Genomic DNA, 16,003 nt, shown 5'->3' with positions numbered 1-16,003 from the left:
ATAACATATAAGCTGCCACACACTATACAAACACAGAAAACACCACGGCTGCCCTGGAGACATCACTGATGCGGAGCTACAGCTCATCAAGGGTCAGTACTACTCTCTTGTAAGTCTCAATAGGATCACTATATAGCAAGTAAGGTGCTGGAAAATACTTTGCCATTTTTCATGATCTCTAATGTAAACACAAAGAGGAAATTAAATTGTGACTGGTTTGTATAACACCTGCCAGACAGGACCAGGTATCAGCCCAGAGCAGCGTCTCCAGTCAGACCTGTTGGAAACATGAGACGTACGGTACACGTGATTATACCCAACACGGCCCCTAAATAGCACAGAGCCGCTCAGAAATGCTGCAGATAAAAAGATCCTAGCTATGCTGGATCTAGACTGCTAATCATAGAAACGGACAATGATCGACCAATTCACAGTATATGGACTAGAGTATGCAGTGGCCGACAAGTAGAACACAGTGGACTGATAAGCGGCAGCGTCCGCACCGGACCTTGCGCCGGATCAGCGGCAGCGTCCGCACCGGACCTTGCGCCGGATCAGCGGCAGCGTCCGCACCGGACCTTGCGCCGGATCAGCGGCAGCGTCCGCACCGGACCTTGCGCCGGATCAGCGGCAGCGTCCGCACCGGACCTTGCGCCGGATCAGCGGCAGCGTCCGCACCGGACCTTGCGCCGGATCAGCGGCAGCGTCCGCACCGGATCAGCGGCAGCGTCCGCACCGGATCAGCGGCAGCGTCCGCACCGGACCTTGTGCCGGATCAGCGGCAGCGTCTGCACTGGACCTTGTGCCGGATCAGCGGCAGCGTCTGCACTGGACCTTGTGCCGGATCAGCAGCAGCGTCTGCACTGGACCTTGTGCCGGATCAGCGGCAGCGTCTGCACTAGTCCTTGTACCGATCAGTGGCAGCGTCCGCACTGGACCCTGTATTGATCAGTGGAAGCGTCTACACTGTACAGTAGACTGCAAAAAATAATGACAGAAAGCAGTATGTTGTGACAACCTGTGCTGGGCTGACCTGTCTCCAGCAGAGCCTCGGCTGTCACACCACAATGTGTCATCAGTCCGGGCTCACCTGTAGCTTGTGCGGCAGAAAGTACCCAGATTTCTGGCCTATGGTGCGCGCCCCCTGACCGATGGTGTGCAGGAGATGTGAATGACACGAAGCAGATGGCTGCGCAGCTCAGCCACCGTAATACACTGCACAGTAATACACCGCAATGTGCGCAGGGAAAGGAGACCAGGGACAATGTGATTAAGCTGTGAGTCACAGGCGCACGTCAGAGCCAGCGCTGCTCCATCACCGGGGTCCCCATTAACCCGTCCACTGCCACAGATTTATCAATCACCTCAAACATCCAGAATATTCTGCCATTCCCGCAAACTTTGGCTGAATACTAATTAGTGATATTCATATATAATGATGTCCTCTGTCTTACTGACAGACAGCACGGCCATAAAGATCAGCGAGGATGCCGCTATAAACAATGGACAGATTATTACTATTATTATAATTGCCATTATTAGGACGGGTCTCTATTAATATTAGTGTTACGTCTCCTGCTATTAGGACATATTATCTCTATCATTATTGTGTCTATTATTATTTCTAATATTAGTAGGACGTATCTATCTATTGCTATTAGAACATTTATATTATTAGACTAGCTTTATATTATTACTATGCGCTGCCCGGGTATAGTAACTAACTGTGGTTAGTTATAGCAAATTATAATTATCTTCCATCCCATAGTCCCATGCCCATATACCCATCATACATATCCACCATCCCATAGGCCCGTGCCCATATACCCATCATACATATCCTCCATCCCATAGTCCAGTGCCCATATACCCGTCACACATCCTCCCATCCCATAGTCCCATGCCCATATACCCATCACACATCCTCCCATCCCATAGTCCCATGCCCATATAACCATCACACGTCCTCCATCCCATAGTCCCGTGCCCATATACCCATCACACGTCCTCTATCCCATAGTCCCGTGCCCATATACCCATCACACGTCCTCTATCCCATAGTCCCATGCCCATATACCCATCATACATATCCACCATCCCATAATCCCATGCCCATATACCCATCATACATATCCACCATCCCATAGTCCCATGCCCATATACCCGTCATACATATCCTCCATCCCATAGTCCCATGCCCATATACCCATCACACATCCTCCATCCCATAGTCAACCATTATGACATCATAATGAGGGGCGGGGCTTGATACACACACACACTTTTTCCCCATTATGTAGATAGGGGCAAAATTGTTTGGAGAATTGGAACGCGCGGGGTTAAAATTTCGCCTCACGACATAGCTTAGGACACTCTCGGGGTCCAGACGTGGATTATTTATATTGTTATTATTAGGAGCTGTTATTTCTATATTAGTACCAGGATTATTTCAACTAGGACTTATCAGTAATATTAGAATATACTATTTTTACTATTATTAGGCCATTTTATGTCTATTATGTTCCAGACATTTTTCTATTATTTTAGTAGGACATATATTATCTCCATAATTAGTATACACTATATTATACAGACATATTTCTATTATTATGATATGTATATATTAGTATTAGGATTACTTCGATAATTAAGATATACCACTTTATTACTATCATTATTAGGACATATAATATGACTATTATTAGGATATAATGCATCACCATATTATTAATCTCTATTATTATTAGGATACTTCTATATTAGAATCAAGATTATTTCTATTACTATACATATCCATATTATTTTTTCATTATACATATTATCTCTATTATTGGGACATATTCTTTATATACGGTATTTGTTATTATTAGGATATTATTTCTATATCAGTATCAAAAGTATTTCTATTGCTAACCACACTATACCTATTATTACCCCTATTAGGATATATTATTATATCATCTATTAATGGGATCCATTACTTCTATTATTAGGACATTACCCCTATTATTAGGATATATTATAGATATTACCTGTATTATTAGGACATTACCCTATTATTAGGATATATTATAGATAGTACCTGTATTATTAGGACATTACCCCTATTATTAGGATATATTATAGATAGTACCTGTATTATTAGGACATTACCCCTATTATTAGGATATATTATAGATAGTACCTGTATTATTAGGACATTACCCCTATTATTAGGATATATTATAGATAGTACCTGTATTATTAGGACATTACCCCTATTATTAGGATATATTATAGATAGTACCTGCATTATTAGGACATTACCCCTATTATTAGGATATATTATAGATAGTACCTGTATTATTAGGACATTACCCCTATTATTAGGATACATTATAGATAGTACCTGCATTATTAGGACATTACCCCTATTATTAGGATATATTATAGATAGTACCTGTATTATTAGGACATTACCCCTATTATTAGGATATATTATAGATAGTACCTGTATTATTAGGACATTACTCCTATTATTAGGATATATTATAGATATTACCTATATTATTAGGACATTACCCCTATTATTAGGATATATTATAGATAGTACCTGTATTATTAGGACATTACCCTATTATTAGGATATATTATAGATAGTACCTGTATTATTAGGACATTACCCCTATTATTAGGATATATTATAGATATTACCTGTATTATTAGGACATTACCCCTATTATTAGGATATATTATAGATAGTACCTGCATTATTAGGACATTACCCTATTATTAGGATATATTATAGATAGTACCTGTATTATTAGGACATTACTCCTATTATTAGGATATATTATAGATATTACCTATATTATTAGGACATTACCCCTATTATTAGGATATATTATAGATAGTACCTGCATTATTAGGACATTACCCTATTATTAGGATATATTATAGATAGTACCTGTATTATTAGGACATTACCCCTATTATTAGGATATATTATAGATATTACCTGTATTATTAGGACATTACCCCTATTATTAGGATATATTATAGATAGTACCTGTATTATTAGGACATTACCCCTATTATTAGGATATATTATAGATAGTACCTGTATTATTAGGACATTACCCCTATTATTAGGATATATTATAGATAGTACCTGTATTATTAGGACATTACCCCTATTATTAGGATATATTATAGATAGTACCTGCATTATTAGGACATTACTCCTATTATTAGGATATATTATAGATATTACCTGTATTATTAGGACATTACCCCTATTATTAGGATATATTATAGATATTACCTGTATTATTAAGACATTACCCCTATTATTAGGATATATTATAGATAGTACCTGTATTATTAGGACATTACCCCTATTATTAGGATATATTATAGATAGTACCTGTATTATTAGGACATTACTCCTATTATTAGGATATATTATAGATATTACCTGTATTATTAGGACATTACCCCTATTATTAGGATATATTATAGATATTACCTGTATTATTAGGACATTACTCCTATTATTAGGATATATTATAGATATTACCTGTATTATTAGGACATTACCCCTATTATTAGGATATATTATAGATATTACCTGTATTATTAGGACATTACTCCTATTATTAGGATATATTATAGATATTACCTGTATTATTAGGACATTACCCCTATTATTAGGATATATTATAGATAGTACCTGCATTATTAGGACATTACCCTATTATTAGGATATATTATAGATATTACCTGTATTATTAGGACATTACCCTATTATTAGGATATATTATAGATAGTACCTGTATTATTAGGACATTACCCTATTATTAGGATATATTATAGATAGTACCTGTATTATTAGGACATTACCCCTATTATTAGGATATATTATAGATAGTACCTGTATTATTAGGACATTATTCCTATTATTAGGATATATTATAGATAGTACCTGTATTATTAGGACATTACCCCTATTATTAGGATATATTATAGATAGTACCTGTATTATTAGGACATTACCCTATTATTAGGATATATTATAGATATTACCTGCATTATTAGGACATTACCCCTATTATTAGGATATATTATAGATAGTACCTGTATTATTAGGACATTATTCCTATTATTAGGATATATTATAGATAGTACCTGTATTATTAGGACATTATTCCTATTATTAGGATATATTATAGATAGTACCTGTATTATTAGGACATTATTCCTATTATTAGGATACATTATAGATAGTACCTGTATTATTAGGACATTACCCTATTATTAGGATATATTATAGATAGTACCTGTATTATTAGGACATTACCCCTATTATTAGGATATATTATAGATAGTACCTGTATTATTAGGACATTACCCCTATTATTAGGATATATTATAGATAGTACCTGTATTATTAGGACATTACCCCTATTATTAGGATATATTATAGATAGTACCTGTATTATTAGGACATTATTCCTATTATTAGGATATATTATAGATAGTACCTGTATTATTAGGACATTACCCCTATTATTAGGATATATTATAGATAGTACCTGTATTATTAGGACATTATTCCTATTATTAGGATACATTATAGATAGTACCTGTATTATTAGGACATTACCCTATTATTAGGATATATTATAGATATTACCTGCATTATTAGGACATTACCCCTATTATTAGGATATATTATAGATAGTACCTGTATTATTAGGACATTATTCCTATTATTAGGATACATTATAGATAGTACCTGTATTATTAGGACATTACCCTATTATTAGGATATATTATAGATATTACCTGTATTATTAGGACATTATTCCTATTATTAGGATATATTATAGATATTACCTGCATTATTAGGACATTACCCCTATTATTAGGATATATTATAGATAGTACCTGTATTATTAGGACATTATTCCTATTATTAGGATACATTATAGATAGTACCTGTATTATTAGGACATTACCCTATTATTAGGATATATTATAGATATTACCTGCATTATTAGGACATTACCCCTATTATTAGGATATATTATAGATAGTACCTGTATTATTAGGACATTATTCCTATTATTAGGATACATTATAGATAGTACCTGTATTATTAGGACATTACCCTATTATTAGGATATATTATAGATATTACCTGTATTATTAGGACATTACCCCTATTATTAGGATATATTATAGATAGTACCTGTATTATTAGGACATTACCCCTATTATTAGGATATATTATAGATAGTACCTGTATTATTAGGACATTATTCCTATTATTAGGATATATTATAGATAGTACCTGTATTATTAGGACCTTATTACCCCTATTATTGGGGTGTGGTGGCAGCCCCCAGCCCCTGACACCTCGCCCCCCATTACTACGAGCTTCCTGATCCTGACAACCTGTCACCAGCTCTCTGGACGCCTCCCATGTCTTACCACCCTCACCATCCTCAGCTGTCACCTCAGCACTCAGTGTCAGGGTTTGCACACAGGACTGCCATGTCTGGATGCTGCCGGATCAGCCCGTCGTCCTCCTGCTGCAGCCGCTGCTCCGTGTCTCCCACCACAGCTCGGTGTTTGTCGCCCCTCGCACACACGCAGCAGATAGGAGTCCGCCCGGTGCGGCCGCCGCTTCTCACCTGTCTCTTTGAGGTCTCGGCTCCTCTCAGCCTCGGAGCTCAGCTGTCTACAGGCTCTAGCCAACTGCCTCACCAGTGCGCATGTGCAGTAACGACACCCGATAGAGCGAGCGAGCGAGCGGCTGCTGCCTGCGCTCACTGCGCCTGCGCCCTCTGCTCACTGCATTCATAGAGACAACCATAGGTTAGAAACGTGAGCCCAAAACAGCGAGCGACCAGATCAAGATCACACAAGTACATGGAATATTCTCTCTGAGGCTGTGTGCACACGCTGCGGATTAGGTGCGAATTCATCCGCGCGGATTTTGTAAAATCCGCAGGTGAAACCGCAGGTCAAAAGACCTGCGGTTTTACCTGCAGATTGCTCTGCGGTTTTACCTGTGGATTGCTCTGCGGTTTTTCATCTCCTCAATGGAGGAGATAGCAAACCGCAGCAGAATCCGCAGAAAGAATTGACATGTCAATTCTTTCTGCGGATTGAAAACCACAGATAATTCCGCACCGTCTGCACTGCGGTTTTTGATTCCCATAGGGAATCATGGTACTGTACACCGCAGCGGCCAAAACCACTGCGGAAACGCAGCAAAATCCGCAGCGTGTGCACACAGCCTGAACACACATACTGCAGCTAAACTGCTAGGGTTTATTCAGACGTAGCGATGGGGCCACTTTTTATTTATGTGGCTTTGTGAGCAGATTGTGCTCAAAAATCCATAAAGAAAAAATGCTTTAAATATTCCTTAAATAATCTACCTATATATTTCAATTAACAAAAAAACACCTGCAAAGGCTTCGTAAGCGTTTAGTAAGGTCCTTTAGTCTGTTTCAGTAAGCGCCACAATCATGGGGAAGACTGCTGACTTGACATGTCCAGGAGGCAGTCACTGCCACACTCCACAAGGAGGGTAAGCTACAAAAGGTCATTGCTAAAGAAGCTGGCTGTTGTATTGGATCATCAACAAAACTGAGGAAAAGAAAGGCATAATTTCACACAAAACTCCGAAAATGGACGGGTCAAAATTGTTGCCACTTGCCACCTTTCCAAAATTGTGGGTAAACATCTTTGTTTCAAGCATGTGATGCTCGTCCAAACTCACCCATATCAAGTAACAGGCGTGAGCAATATGAAAATCACACTTGAAACCAGATACAAAGGGGAGAAGCTGACTCAATCTTCGCATTGTGTGTCTGTGTGTGCCACGCTAAGCATGGAGAACAGAAAGAACAGAACTGTCTGAGGACTTAACAACCAAAATTGTTAAACAATATCAACACTCTCAAGGTTACAAGTCCATCTCCAGAGATCTTGATGTTCTTTTGTCCACGGTGTGCTCCATAATCAAGGAGTTTACAACTACAGCTAAGGCTAGTTTCACATTAGCGTTTAAACGACGCGCGCACGGCACCGCTAAGCCACGCCCCCTGCCGGCTCCCTGCCCGCCCCCTCCTGTTATCGCCTCCTCCGAGCGCAGAGGGCTGCATGCGTTATGCGCACCCTATCTTTAGCATAGGGTGCGCAGGCCGTGCGCAACTATGAATATAGCGTGCGCTGCGCATTTTTGGAGGTGCGCCGTGCGCGCCAAACGCAGCATGTTGCATTTTGGCGCGCACGGCGCACATTCAAAAATGCGCAGCGCACGCTATATTCATAGTTGCGCACGGCCTGCGCACCCTATGCTAAAGATAGGGTGCGCATAACGCATGCAGCCCTCTGTGCTCGGAGGAGGCGATAACAGGAAGGGGCGGGCAGGGAGCCGGCAGGGGGCGTGGCTTAGCGGCGCCGTGCGCGCGTCGTTTAAACGCTAATGTGAAACTAGCCTAATCTCCTTGGACGGTAGAGAAAAATTGATGAAAGGTTGTAACGCAGGGTAGTCTGGATGGTGGATAAGCAGCCCCAATCAAATTCAAGCTGTCCTGCAGGCTCAGGGTACAGTAGTGTCAGCATGAACTATCCGTCAACATTTAAATGAAAAGCCATGTCAGGAGACCCAGGAGGACCCCACTGCTGACACAGAGACATAAAAAAGCAAGAGTGCAGTGTGTCAAAATGTACATGGGTAAGCCAAAATCATTCTGGAAAAGTGTCTTGTGGACAGATGAGACCAAGGTAGAGCTTTTTGGTAAAGCACATCATTTTTTTGTTTACTGAAAATGGAATGTCACTTACATAGAAAAGAACACAGTACCTACAGTCAAATATAGTGGTGGTTCAAAGATGCTTTGGGGTTGTTTTGATGCCTCTGGCACTGGGTGACTTAACTGTGTACAAAGAAGGCATCATGAAATCTGAAGATTACCAATGTAGTGCCCTGTGTCAGAAAGCTGGGTTTGCGTCCTAGGTCATGAGTCTTCCAGTAAGACAATTACCCCAAACATACTTCAAGAAGCACCCAGAAATGGATGGAAACAAAGTGCTGGAGAGTTGTGAAGTGGGAGAGGAAAAATATGTGAGGTATTAGCTGATATTTTGGCCAAAATATGTGAGCCCGTAACCTACGCCAAAGGTCCCCACGTTTATGGGTCCCTAACACTAAATCCAAACACTGAATTAGCACAAAAAGAGGACTTAAAAATCCTCAAATAATACAAGAAAACAGCAAAATAGCAGAGATGCTTCCCATCCAGGCCTCCAGACAAATGGAGGATGCAGTGGACCCATATAATTAAGATGGCAACACAGGTGCAAGAATACTGATGAGACAACCGCTCACAGCCTACCAATACATGGAGGGGGCGGTTGCTGTTTTCTTGTATTATTGGAGGATTTTTAAGTCCTCTTTTTGTGCTGTTTCAGTGGTAGGATTTAGAGTTAGGGACCCGTAAACGCCTGATCTAATAGAAGGGTGTTACTACTAGGCTATTAACCTGGATGCTGTGCATGGCCATAGTGTGAACAGCGCCACATACAAGTTTTTGTTGTGCATCAATATACCAGGCAACCGCCTCCTCCATGTATTGGTAGGCAGTGAGCGGTTGTCTCATCGGTATTCTTGCACCTGTGTTGCCATCTTAATTATATGGGTCCACTGCATCCTGGAGGCCTGGACGGGTAAACCTCTCTGCTTTTTTGCTGTTTTCTTGTATTATTGGAGGATTTTTAAGTCCTTGTTTTTGTGCTAATTCAGAGTTGTGAAGTGGCAGTAATGACAATGAGTCCGGTTCTATATCCCAATGAACATCCGTGGAGAGAGCAAAGTTAAAATTGCTGTTAGGAGAAGACACCCTTCACATATGAGAGACCTGGAGCAGTTTGCAAATGAAGAGTGGTCCAAAATTCCAGTAGAGAGGTGTAAGAAACTTGATGGTTATAGGAAGCAATTGATTTTGAGTTATTTATTCCAAAGGGCGTGAAATCAAATATTAAGTTAAGGGTGCCAATAATTTTGTCAGAACCATTTTTGAGGTTTTAGGCGAAATTATGTCCTATTTACCTTTTTCTTCCTCTGTTTTTTTTTGTTTTTCCTAAACACACGACATAACCATGCGTATGGCAAAATACGTGTAATTGCAATAATTTTCGGGAAGAAATACTTCATTTTCTGGAACAATTTTAAAGGTGTCAACACTTTCAGCCATGACTGTGTATTTCTATGAGGCTGTCATGCTCAGGTCGGGAGCGCCGCGTCTGGTCCAGGCATTGCAGTACGATTTGCACATATATCCGAATACTCCCTTAGATTGTGAGCCCCATTCGGGACAGCGATGATAATGTCTGTAAAGTGCTGTGAAATATAACAGCATTATATAAGTTAAACCCCCATACACATTAATGTCCAGGGACGTATCTAGGGGGAAGCAGACAGGGAGCATCGAACAGGGGGGTTATGTTGGGCCATCTGATGCAGTGGTTCAAGTTGCCTCCGAGGCGGTGTTTTGCCACCACCAGGAGTGGAATTTCTTGTTCTTCGAGCTGGTTGTCAAACTGACAGCTGTAGAACTCCAGCTTCCACCACACAATTGTGCGTCTTTCAGGCGCGAGTACATTTGAAACCCTAACAGACAGTACTTCAAGGTCAAGACAACATCAGCAGCATGATCAGGTGAGCTGATCACGCTGCTGGCATCACTCTTGTGTCACATAGGAGGTAGCTGTCACGAGTGTGTCACACCAACCTGGGAGATCTGGGGGTAGAAGAACACTACGTATTGTGAATCGACGATCTTCCATTTAGCCTATGTGTTTGGATCCCATATTAAATGAATTTGGCTTCCTTTGGTGGTGAAGAGGGTAATGACCCTCTATGCTGGTCAGAAACATGTAGCTTAATTTCAGCTGCTTCTTATCTGGTCCTTAACTCTTCCAAAAAACCTGGCCAAACCCTCTCTGTCCTGCCGGTGAAAGCTCTGCTTTCTTTACGAGACACTGTGCTGAATAAGAGTTTCTGTTTGCTATTGGAGATTCGTCTCCCTGTGCTGTATGTTAAGAAAAGTAGTTGAAGTTTGGAGTTGTGGTGTTCTGTTTGGTTGCTGACCGCGCCTCAGATGGATCGAGGATAGGACACAGCTGGACCTCAACCAGGTAAGCAGAAAATGTTTTTTTTTTAGTTTTTTTTGTAAACTCGCAGTGTGGAGAGATATGGGGGCAGTGTGGAGAGACATGGGGGCAGTGTGGAGAGATATGAGGGCAGTGTGGAGAGACATGGAGGCAGTGTGGTGAGACATTGTTCCAGGATAGAGAGACATTGGGGGGAGTATTGAGAGATATGGGGAACAGAATTTGAGAACACGTGGGGTCCTGAACGGAATACATATGGGAGCATGAGGTAGGACATTATTACTGTAGGGGCTAATTCTGGGATATTATTACTGCTGTGATGTACACTGCTCAAAAAAATAAAGGGAACACTTAAACAACAGACTATAACTCCAAGTAAATCAAACTTCTGTGAAATCAAACTGTCCACTTAGGAAGCAACACTGATTGTGAATCAATTTCACATGCTGTTGTGCAAATGGAATAGACAACAGATGGAAATTTTTGGCAATTATCGAAAAATATTCAGGATTGAGAGTCCTCAGTAGTTGATACCTTTTAATGGCTAACTGAAAAGATGGTAATACATTGCAAGCTTTCGAGACTACTCAGGTCTCTTCATCAGGCTAGACTAATACAAAATCTGAAGTCACATATTTATGCACAATACAGCCTAGAAAAAATGCAATAGATGGCAATTATCGAGACACACTCAATAAAGGAGTGGTTCTACAGGTGGGGACCACAGACCACATCTCAGTACCAATGCTTTCTGGCTGATTTTTGGTCACTTTTGAATGATGGTTGTGCTTTCACATTCGTGGCAGCATGAGACGGACTATACAACCCACACAAGTGGCTCAGGTAGTGCAGCTAATCCAGGATTGCACATCATTGCGAGCTGTGGCAAGAAGGTTTGCTGTTTCTGTCAGTGTAGTGTCCAGAGGCTGGAGGCGCTACCAGGAGACAGGCCAGTACACCAGGAGACAGGCCAGTACACCAGGAGACATGGAAGGGACCGTAGGAGGGCAACAACCCAGCAGCTGGACTGCTACCTCAGCTTTTGTGCAAGGAGGAACAGGGGGAGCACTGCCGGAGCCCTGCAAAATGACCTCCAGCAGACCACAAATGTGCATGTGTCTGCAGAAGATCATATGCTGGTGCTGTTGGCCCTGGGTTCCTCCTAATGCAGGACAATGCCAGACCTCATGTGGCTGCAATGTGTCAGCAGTTCCTGCAAGATGAAGACGTTGAAGCTATGGACTGGCCCGCCCATTTCCCAGACCTGAATCCGATTGAGCACATCTGGGACATCATGTCTCGCTCCATCCACCAACGTCACGTTGCACCACACTTTCCAGGAATTGGCGGATGCTTTAGTCCAGGTCCGGGATGAGATCCCTCAGGAGACCATCCACCGCCTTATCAGGAGCATGCCCAGGCATTTTAGGGAGGTCATACAGGCACGTGGAGGCCACACACACTACTGAGCATCATGTTGACTTGTTTTAAGGACATTACATTCCACTTTAATTTTGTGTGTGACTCCAAATACAGGCCTCCATTGGTTAATAAATTTGATTTTCATTGATTTTTGTGCGATTTTGTTGTCAGCACATTCAACTTTGTACAGAACAAAGTATTCAATGAAAATATGTCATTCATTCATATCTAGGATGTGTTATTTGAGCGTTCCCTTTATGTTTTTGAGCACTTTATTTTATTTTTGAGGATACTGTTTTCAGTGTGGGGGTCCTTTTACTGTGCAAGGCAACTCACTTGCTTTTTTTTCTTCATCTGGCGTAGTGTAGAAGTTGGGGAATGTGCTCTAGATAACTGTGCTATTTTCTACAGAGACGAGTCCTGGCTGGAAGAAGTGATGATGGTGCTGAATGAAGAAGAAAGACTTTGACTAGAGACGTCATCGGTAAGTGTATTACCTGTTCACTGACGCTATACACTGCATATTATATACAGATATTCTGTGGATAATGTCACTGGTGATCTCTGTATTACCTGTACAGACACTACAAACAGAGCTCCAGTGTAAAAAGTCACTGGTGAGCCTTGTATTACTTGTACACTGATACTATATACAGAGTTCCTGTGTATAAGGTCACTGGTGATCACTGTATTACCTGTAAACTATACACTATATACAGAGCTCTTGTGTATAATGTCTCTGATCACTGTATTACCTGTACACTGACATTATATACAGAGCACCTGTGTGTAATGTCCCTGGTGATCACTGTATTACCTGTACACTATATACAGAGCTCCTGTGTATAATGTCGCTGGTTATCACTATATTACTTGTACAATATACATTATATACAGAGTTCCTGTGTGTAATGTCACTGGTGATCACAGTATTACCTGTACACTGACATTATATACAGAGCTCCTGTGTATGTCATTGGTGATCACTGTATTACCTGAATACTGACACTATATACAGAGCTCTCGTATATAATGTCACTGGTGATCACTGTATTACCTGTACACTGACACTATATACAGAGCACCTGTGTATAATGTCACTGGTGATCACTGTATTACCTGAACACTGACACTATATACAGAGCTCCCGTGTATGTCACTGGTGATCACTGTATGACCTGTACACTATATGCAGAGCTCTTGTGTATGTCACTGGTGATCACTGTATTACCTGAATACTGACACTATATACAGAGCTCTCGTATATAATGTCACTGGTGATCACTGTATTACCTGTACACTGACACTATATACAGAGCACCTGTGTATAATGTCACTGGTGATCACTGTATTACCTGAACACTGACACTATATACAGAGCTCCCGTGTATGTCACTGGTGATCACTGTATGACCTGTACACTATATGCAGAGCTCTTGTGTATGTCACTGGTGATCACTGTATTACCTGTACACTTACACTATATACAGAGCTCTCATATATAATGTCACTGGTGATCACTGTATTACCTGAACACTGACCCTATATACAGAGCTTTTGTGTATAATGTCACTATGGTAATATTAGTATTGTTTTTATTAATGATCAGTATTGTAGTATTCAATGGCTATGTGGTAGTAATATGTGGTCTGGCCATGGTGTGGAGGTATTTGTGCCTTGTATGGGGTATTATTTGGTCACTATGTGGTGGTAATATGTGGTTCGGCCATGGTGGAGTACACACCTTAAAAACCATGACAGATCTGAGCCTCTTCTTCTGCTGCGGTCTCGTCCTCTTCCTTCTGCTCATGATCAGCAGGGCCACCTGCCTCCCCACAAAGAGAGGATGTGACAGCATTACAACCCCAATGTCACTAAGCATGTCCACACCATCCAATGGAAGTGTTCAACTTTCCATCCCCCAAATCCTTTAGAGAAAGAGGAGATGCCACCCACGAGCCATGGTCCTGAATGACAGCATTTCCAAATTACTGGCCTTTGAAATGCTGCCTTTCTGGCTGATGGAGACAGACAGTTTTAAATACTGATGTTGGTGGCTGTCCCGAAGTACGTTGTTCCCAGCCTCCACTTTTTCAGGCGGGCCATCCCTACCTTGCACAAAAATGTTGCAGAGACCAAATCAGGTATGCACAGAGCAACACCATCAGTGACAAGATCCACATAACCCCCGACACATAGACCAGAAAGCACGGCCAGGGACGTTACATTTCCCTGACTGCCCACAGGGTAAATGCAGTGGTGGCTGAAGGTGTTCTAGCTCGTGTCCTACCACTATCTAGTTTTGCTGGACGTTTATCTGTTCAGGTTGCCTACTAAATCTATTTTGCTTTCTCCACTGCCTCCTCAGTCATAGGAAGACCTGCACCACCAACATCAGCACAGCCAGGAGGAAATGACAGAGGGCTGTTCTTAAACCCCTCTGTTTGGGGGACAAATCTCAAACTGCGCAGGAGTTGTGAAGTGGGATCAAACAGCAGACAGATGAGTGGCTAGTGCCGGTGAACCTCAAGCCCGGCCTGGTGTTGTGCTGTAACGGGAGAAATCTCGTAGCAAGTCTTATTGCCAGTTGAACACACATCTCTTGCTTGGCACATGTGCTAAACTTGGTGGTGCTGAGCTTCCTGAAAAACAAAACCCACATATATCGGAGCTGCTGCTGACCGCTCAGGCAGAGTGTGCGCACTTTTGGTGTTCTCATCTAGCTGCTGCTTGCCTGTTCGTCATGCAAAAAATAAACCCTCACCCTGCCCCAGATCACGAAAAATGGAGACGCTACAGGTCTTGGAATATGGCTATATATATATAATTTTTATTTTAACATATTTTTGAATTTTTATTCACTTCTTAAATAAAAAAAGAAGAACCTAGACATGTATGCTGTCTGTGAACTCGTAATGGCCTGGAGAATCATAATGGAAGATCAGTTTTAGCATTTAGTGAACATGGTTAAAAAAACAAAAAAACACGACAGTGGAGTTGCACTTTTTTGCAATTTTACCGCACTTGGATTTTTTCCTCCGTTTTCCAATACACGATATGTTAAAACCAATGGTGTTGCTCAGAAGTACAACTTGTCCCCCCAAAAAACAACAAAAACAAGCCCTCACATGGCCATATTGACCAAAAAATAAAAGTTATGGCTCTGAGAAGGGGAACGAAAAAACAGAAATTCAAAACCTGAAATACCCCTGGTCGTTCAGAGATTAATAAAAGATGGGCACTTCCTGGTAGTGACAGGAGATAGCGAAGTGTAGTAACAAGTCCAACTCTAGTGGGCTGCTAGGGTCAGGATGTGTCTACCAGTCAAGGCAGTTTGACGCCATACTAAAATCCCGAGCAGACTCTCCTGTTGTGCCCTGAGCCAAGGTCTGGCATAGGGACTGCAAAT

General features: G+C 41.2%; 1 protein-coding gene across 4 annotated transcripts in view; it reads right to left on the bottom strand.

Moving 5' to 3' along the window:
* SGSM3 (small G protein signaling modulator 3) overlaps nucleotides 1-6,835 on the bottom strand; it is an 84,174-nt gene extending 77,339 nt beyond the window's left edge. The window contains exon 1 of one of the 4 annotated variants that reach the window (XM_073549602.1): nucleotides 6,678-6,835. The gene's annotated coding sequence lies outside the window, so the exon portion shown is untranslated. The other 3 variants (XM_073549604.1, XM_073549603.1, XM_073549606.1) reach the window with 3 other exon arrangements.
* Between the last annotated feature and the right edge of the window lie 9,168 nt (nucleotides 6,836-16,003).

Source organism: Dendrobates tinctorius, unplaced genomic scaffold, assembly GCF_039654945.1.
Source record: "Dendrobates tinctorius isolate UK_male_01 unplaced genomic scaffold, ASM3965494v1 ptg000159l, whole genome shotgun sequence".
NCBI classification, from domain to species: domain Eukaryota; kingdom Metazoa; phylum Chordata; class Amphibia; order Anura; family Dendrobatidae; genus Dendrobates; species Dendrobates tinctorius.
The sequence above is the reverse complement of the archived record's forward strand: the minus strand, read 5'-3'. Positions and strand labels throughout refer to the sequence as shown.